This window comes from Triticum dicoccoides, chromosome 7A (assembly GCF_002162155.2).
Source record: "Triticum dicoccoides isolate Atlit2015 ecotype Zavitan chromosome 7A, WEW_v2.0, whole genome shotgun sequence".
In the NCBI taxonomy this organism is placed as follows: domain Eukaryota; kingdom Viridiplantae; phylum Streptophyta; class Magnoliopsida; order Poales; family Poaceae; genus Triticum; species Triticum dicoccoides.
The window spans coordinates 17,269,717-17,277,436 of NC_041392.1; the positions used below are offsets into that span (position 1 = coordinate 17,269,717).

Consider the following 7,720-nt stretch of genomic DNA (forward strand, 5'->3'; position numbering starts at 1 on the left):
TCCAGTGGCCGCAACGGTTTTGGGTTATCAGCGTTTTCGTCGATCCAATGTTGTTGACTTTATTTTCTCTCTTCTTTCTTTTTTGTTTCTTTTGGGCATGCTTGTGCTGTTTGCCCCAGCATTGGACTCTTTGTTGTATCGGGCGGTTGCTATATGAATATAGCAGGGCGAAAGCCTTTTTCTTAATTAATCATCTTCAAGGAAACAGAGTGCTAGAAATAGAGGAAGACTATTCTCATCAGGTTGATTTTGCACTACGGGATTACTCTGCTCCACACTGTCGACTCCATGGAGTCGGAGCGTTCGCTGCCATTCCTGAGTGAAGAGAATTCAAGCAGATTCTTAGATTTGCGGAACTTGTATAACAACATATGCGATCCTCATTCTTTTATTACAAACAAGCACAAGCATAGTGGCAGCAACAAACAGAGAGGAATTAAGCATCTCTGAAAAACCAGAGTACTACTAGAAAACAAAGGAAGTCTGTAATAAAAATTGCAGGTGTTCTCATCAGGTTGATCATCAGCCATTCCATTCCATGCTGTTCCCTAAGAAGCGATTTTTCATCTGGGCCAACAATTGCAACTTGTGAATTCCTTCTGAGTAGCAGTGCAGCTTGCTACTACCCTCCATACTGAAGCCCCGAGATCAATGCATTCCTTTTCCATTCACAGTGGAGAACTGCCGTGAACCCTCTCAGCTTCACCCTGCACCATATCAGAGGCCAGCAGCCAGCAGAGAACTTGGAGAGCTGAACGTGATGGCCAATTGCAGCATAACAACATATGAAGCTTCATCGGTAGAAGCTTCTTGTGGGGGTGTAGTCCATTGCGTTTTCCACGAGTTCTCCCAAGCTGAAATGCAATTACAGAGCATGCATTAGTTTTATTTCATCGGGAATTTTGTTATGCGTTCACAAGTTCAAAACAACCAACAAATTGCAAGTATATATGAAAAAATGTAACAGGATAACTACAAAAAAAAACTGACCAGTTATCTGCATGAACACTTCACGGTTCACGTTTCAGAGGCATTTCGACTGTTGAGGCACCGCGAACTAGCTCTCCTCTGGGTCGGAAATGGAATTCAAGCTTCAGATTCACTCGATATCATTCTTTGGCGGCAGAATATGTTAGGATGTTTGTTCACTCCAGGTTGAGGAGCTCTCTGTAACAAAGTGGATTATTAGAAATAAATGATTATCGGAAAATCGAATCAGAAGCCCACAACAAAGTTTACAGTATAAGATAGTCCTTACATGTACAGCAGGTAGGTGCAAACAGACGGTCGTATCATCACCAGCAACAAGTGGAAATGAGCAACATATCCTGTTATAGAGAGACAAACATGGTCAGAAACCCAAACTGAATCAACTAATCAAAGCATTCAACCATGGTGTCCCAGTTAAGGCTCTTGGTGACCTGAGTGTATGGCAGAACAGACCAGCATGCAGCAGGGGTCAATTGAGGCGAGCGAAGAACAGAACAATGGAACGGAGAAGAGATCGATCATCAACTACAACTAGGCACTCGTGTTCGGCGCAGATCATCTTTGCTGTTATAGAAGGCAAGAAAGCAGAAGAGAATAGAAATGCATTGTAAGAGTATATATAATAAACATAACCAGTTGATATATGGTGAACTGAGTACACATCAGACCAATTTAAGGAGACATCCACCAGCATTTGTAGGCAGTGGGCTGATTGGAGAATGCAGGTTGCGGTACATGAGTTGATTGATAATGCCATCTTCCAGACCAGGTTGAGAAAGAGGGGCATACATAACAGAGCCCAAGTGGTGATGGCGAGATTCTGCGAGAGCAGGGCGATGCATCATGGTCCTGTCACAAATAATTGATAAGCCAAAAAAAAAACTATTTACCAGCATTGCGGATTGAAAGAAACAAAGAGGGATGTTCGATCCGTACCAGAGAATCTGTACAGAGCGGCAGCAATGGAGCTGAAGAAAGAAGCGAGCAGCATCGATCGATCATCAAGCATCATTGTCATCATCAGAAATGCAGGAGCAAAAATCATCTTCAGAATCTTGGATGCTACAAGAAAAACAGGAGAGCAAGAGTATGTTCAGTTGTGCTAAGTGTATATAGGACACCAGCAGTTCAGTGAGAAATTAGCTGAACGAAAGAGAAATTAGCTAACCTGTCGCTTCCCGTCGTTACGGCCACCACCTGCGAGGAGGAGCTCTCTCCAGCTGCTGCTGGGTCAGGATGGGGAGATGATTCCTCCATCTCTTTGTCCGCTTGTACTGCAGTATTGGATCCTTGGACGACGTCGCCCAGGTCGTGGTCGCTCCGGTCCTGCCTAAGTTGCAGCACGGGATGGTTGGGGTGCGTGTCCATCTCACCTTGCAGCATACCAAGCCTCGCCAGTTCACCACTGTAATAAAGTGAAATGTGCTTGAGTCTTGGAAGGTGTTTGATACCATTAATCCCTGATTCCAAACTGCACTGTTCAATTTCTATCTTTTCCAACTGGGGAGAGGTGCCCTCCTCGAATACCATTCCCCTCAGTTGCTTCATCCACCTAATATCAAGTCTCCTGAGATTTTGGAATGTTTCTGCTCTGAAAACCAGTTCCGCTCCAACAATAGAATCCCCACCAAGATAAAGGACCATGAGCTTCGGCAGTGCGCCTAGTAGTTTCATGCTTTTATCTCCATCCTTCAGATTGCTCGACCTTAAGTCAATCTTCACTAAATGTACCAGACCCCCAAACCAGTCAGGCAACTCCCCAAGATCTCCTTTCAAATTCAGCTTCCTCAGGAGAGGTGGAGGGGAGGAAATAGACTGCAACAACCACTTGAGTGATGCACCGCTTCTCCCAGATGTACCATAATCCACACCGAGACACAGAGAGTGGAGGGAAGTGAGCTTCTCAAGGGATGTAGAGAGTATCTTGCTCTTTTGCTTGCTTGTCCCTACTGTGACACTCAACTTTCTGAGCTTTATAAGCTCCCCGAGCTCTCCAACTGCTTTCCTACTAGTCAGTTCAATGTCCACAATCTCTAGTATCTCTAACTCCTTTAGGTTGCTGATCCCTCTAGGCACCCTCACACCATTAGAGTTGGAGAAGCCACCAGTCCATGCCATGTGAATGGCCATCATACGGAATGGAAGACCATTCGGACAAACTAAAGGATTGAACAGAATAGGCATACAAAATATGGACGTGAACCAGATCATTGGGTAAACTAAGTATAAATTCTCACATACTCTATTTCCGCTGCAACGGAGGCTACGAAGGCTTTGTAGTTTAGTGATCTCAGTTGGTAGTGATGTTATGTTACCATGTCTCACGTCCAAACTCTGCAAGCCTTGTAGTTTCCCTATGGTTCTTGGGAGCTTGTAAATATACTGTTCACGTCCATTTGAAGACCCAACATGGACATATTTCAAATGATGCAACGACCCTATGGTGCTGATATCTTTTTGTTTGATGTCAAAATTGGCATCATGTAGATCTAAGACTCTAAGCATCCTAAAGTCGGGCGAACATAGTAAAGGTGCCGGCTTCATGGGTCTCTTACCAAACACAGTGAATGATCGGACATGGTTCCAATCCAAGCCTTTATTTGGGCTCCAACTGCCTTGGTATGCTACATGACGAAAGTTATCCACTGCTATGCCGGTTACATTATCCCATGTAGACCATGCAAAAATTTCATCAATAGAAATTGAGACCATGACATCACGAACAATATCATGAACTCGACAACTCTTCACAACCCCTTCTATGTTCACTCTTGATGGCTGGATCAAGCTCCGGTTGATTAGGTCATTAAAGTAACTATTCCCAACATCCTCAACACTCATCCCAACTCTAGTAATGACAAAGCCCTCGGCTATCCATCTTTCTACCAGACGCCTCCTTTTGATTTCAAAATCCTATGGAAATATGCTTAAATACAGAAAACATGACTTGAGATGGTAACCATCCTCCTCACTGCTTCAAGGCTTCGGTTGCTCTCTAGCTCTAAGGGGATTTGGTTATAAATACTTTGCCACTCAATAACCTCTCTGGTGGCAAGCATGCCTCCTATTGTGAGTATAGCTAGAGGTAACCGTCCAGACTTTTTTACTATCTTAGTAACTATGTTCCTCATGTTCTCATGTTTTTCCATGTCTTCTTCACTTTTCCTCATCTTCCTTAATAGCAATTTTATGGCATCATTTGTTTCTAAGGGTTGATGGTGGTAGATAAATGATTCAGAAGATTCCAAGGTACACTGCTCAGCTAAGCCAACATCTCTTGTCGTTACCATTATCCGACTACCTTTGTTGTTATTACTTGCAAACGCAACAGTTTGGATCCACTTCCAATCATCTATGTTCCATAAGTTATCAAGAACAACAAAGTACCTCTTCTCAAGTAGCTCTTTTCTGAGGTAGCTCGCGAGATACTCTTCTCGCACCACCTTCCCGTCAAGTTGTTTCTTGAGTGCTTCATCACCGAAGAGTTCTTTGATCATAACTTTGAGAAGCTCCATCCTGACAAATGACTGCGAGACAGTGATCCAAGCATAACATGAAAAGTTTTTCATACTTTCATAAACCTTCCTTGCAATAGTAGTCTTACCCAGACCACCCATGCCAACCACGCATATTACCCGAGCATGGCCATTGTTGGCATTGACATCTACAAGCCTTATTAACTCTTGTTTGGGATTGGAGAACCCCACAAGTTCGGCTTCATCGATGTTGCTCCCTGACAGGTTGCGAATATCTTCCATGCAAGAGTCCCTCTCATCAATGGCTCTAGTGATTTGGTTCTTCTCAATCAGGTTGTAGCGTGTGTTCCTGCTGCTCACTTCTTCAACTCTTGATTTGAGGTCACGGATCTGGGTGGCTATCCGGTGGCGGTCTTTGAGCTTCATCAGCTTCCGCGACAAGCTTTGACTTGCCACATGCACCATGAATTCAGCAAGGCAATCTTCAATATTGTAGGAGAGGTCCCTTATTTGATTCGCCCACACCTTTAGTAGCATGTCTTTCTCCTTCATTCCTTCAGCGGCCACCAGGAATGCCTGCATCGTCTCTAGCTCATCTTTGATGAACCTGCAAAACAAACGTTCGAGAGAAACTTAACTACGACGCTCTAGGTGCCATTCCCACAGCGTGTGACCTGCAACGATACATGCAAAAATAAAGTAAAATGCACATGTATGAAGAGATATTAAGCCTACCATGAATACCCGGTGCCATTCTTATGTTTTAGTTGAGTATAACATTTTGTTTCTGTCTCAGGCATTAATGTATCCAGCCATCATTGATCCAATATAAGAGAAAAAGAACGTTGGGTGTCATTTTCCCGATATATGTAAGAGGCGCTGTGCGAAGTGTGTGACCCGAATAAAACAAGTGAAGGCCCTTTCTCCAAGAAAAAAAAGTGAATGCAAACATACCAGATATCCTTCCTCACACCCATGAGGAGGCTCATCTCGTCAGCGGCTGCAGAGGCGGCCGTGCTGATGGCGCCTTCCAGCATGGACCTCGCCATGCTCAGCACCGTCTCCGCCATTTTCTCTCCGCGCACGGTTTTGCTCTCAGCTGTGGAGTCGGATTTGGTTGTTAGGCGCTGGTGTAGCTTGCAGGTTGCCCTCAGCCGTGTATATATAGCCATATTTGGTACCTCGTTAAATATTCTTTGGAAAACCAGCCTAGCTACGCATGCAGGTACCGAGCCGGGCTGCTGGCCGACACTGCACGACACGAAAAGAAAAGATGCTTCGGCTCAACACACGCAAACTGATTACATGGTCGGCAAGGCATCAGCTTTTAACCAAGGAGGGTAACCCCAGAAAGCTGAAGTACAGTAGAGGAGAACCCCTTTTGCAACGTCACCACGCAAGGCAAATATCCATGCATGTATGACAAGGTCTAAAGCAAAGCAAAAAAGCATGAATAAATGTGCTTCAGGACGGGTTAACTCCCTTTTTTATTTTACTTACCAGCTGGAATTAATTTGCCACGGTACACTTTTCCTTTGTTTTTGCAGGAATTTGCCACCGCACACTGTGTGCTATATGTATGTTGGTCAAAAACAGATCAAGAAGAAGCAGAAGTGCGTACACAAACTGCAGCTTTCACGCGTTACCAAACCCTGAAAGTTGATCGTTTTGGTGCATATATGCTTCAACCGCTCAAATTTTCTGAACTTGAATACTAACACCGTATGCCGGTATGCGTCCTCATTCTTCGTCTACAAACAAGCACAAACATGAGATCAATTAGTTACATTATTAAGAACAAAAAAAACAGATCCGAGAGTACTAATAAACAAAGTGAGTCTGCGTTGACAACCGTACGTATTTGCATCAACCAGATTGATACATTCCTTGGTGTATTCGAAAAACTTGATTTTCATCTCTGCGAGTAGTTGCCACTCGTAAACTACAAGGGCAATGCATCTCTCTGTCATTCGCCATGTACAAACATCAGATTTTTTTTCTCAGCTTCACTTTTGTATCTTCTTGATGTTCCATTTTAAGCTAATAGTTCACCCTTTCTTCAAAGTCTCAGCTTCACTTTGCTGCAAAAACAGGGCAACCTAATTGGCAGTAGTATCTTGTGTGGTTTAGTCCCTTGCATTTTTCCGTCAAGAATGCTAGACGCACGGGATTACTACGGGCGTTTAACCGACCCTCCAACTAATTAAGCATGCCCCCCTAATTTCAGCTGGGTGGGGCCCAGCCCTCCCCCTTAATCCAATCACAGTTTGCCACCTCACATCCACCCCGTATTAAGCCCGTGAACGTCCCCGTCGATGTAGCATTGCTGTTTTTCCATGCCTTCTCCCCAGCCATCTAAAATACACATACAGAGCATGCACGAGTTTACTTCTTATTTTTTACAAATATGAGTTGACGAAAAAGGGTTTCCCCCCGCTTTGTATTACAAAGCAACCAACCGATACAACCGACGATAGGGGCTGGGGCGGAAGCAGCACAAACACGCCCAAAAAGAAAAGAAAGAGAAAAAAGAAAAGAAACAAATGCCGATAACGGCGGATCGACAAAAACGACGAAGCCTCGTGACCGCTGCGTCCACCGGAGATCACCCACCAAGCTCCGAGACTCCGAAGTGCCTGTACCCAACAACACCTCCAAGAAGGGACGCGACGATGACGACGCTGCTGCCAAGGGTTTCCCCCGGTACACGGCGAGGAGAGAGGAAGGGTAGCCCCGACGCCCTCCAAGAAGGTCCGGCGGCACCCTCAGGCGCAACCGCGTCGGTGTCGGCCCAGCCAACAAAGATTTCTCCCGATCCCAGCCTCTCCCTCAGGCACTCCGAAGCTCGCCACCAGACCGACCACCACCCTGCGCCAACACGAACACGAAGCTTCCCACGCTGTCTCACCACAGCACCGCGAAGATGGTCTGCACAACGGAGAAGAGGAGCCGGGACTAGAGCAACAGCACCATCGGCATACGGGAGGGCCCCACCTCCACCGTCCACGACGGTAGCCGACCGGACGCCATGGCAGGAGCCTACCGGGCCCGTGGCCCCACAGGCCCGGCCGGGCCCTCAAAGGCCCGGCCGGGCCCTCAAAGGCCCGGACAGCTCCCGCCTCCGCGCAGCAGCTGGTACGCCGCCGGCGTCGCTGACCCAGTCCAAGCCGCTCCCCAGCCTCCTCATACAGAGAGCGTTGCAGTTGCGCCGGAACCGACCCGCACGGACCCAGAAGGAACCCTACGGGCCCAGA

The 7,720-nt window shown here is 46.2% G+C and overlaps 1 pseudogene; it reads right to left on the reverse strand.

Annotated features, from left to right (window-relative positions):
• Positions 1-738: 738 nt before the first annotated feature.
• Positions 739-5,578, reverse strand: LOC119328243 (annotated as a pseudogene).
• Positions 5,579-7,720: the final 2,142 nt, after the last annotated feature.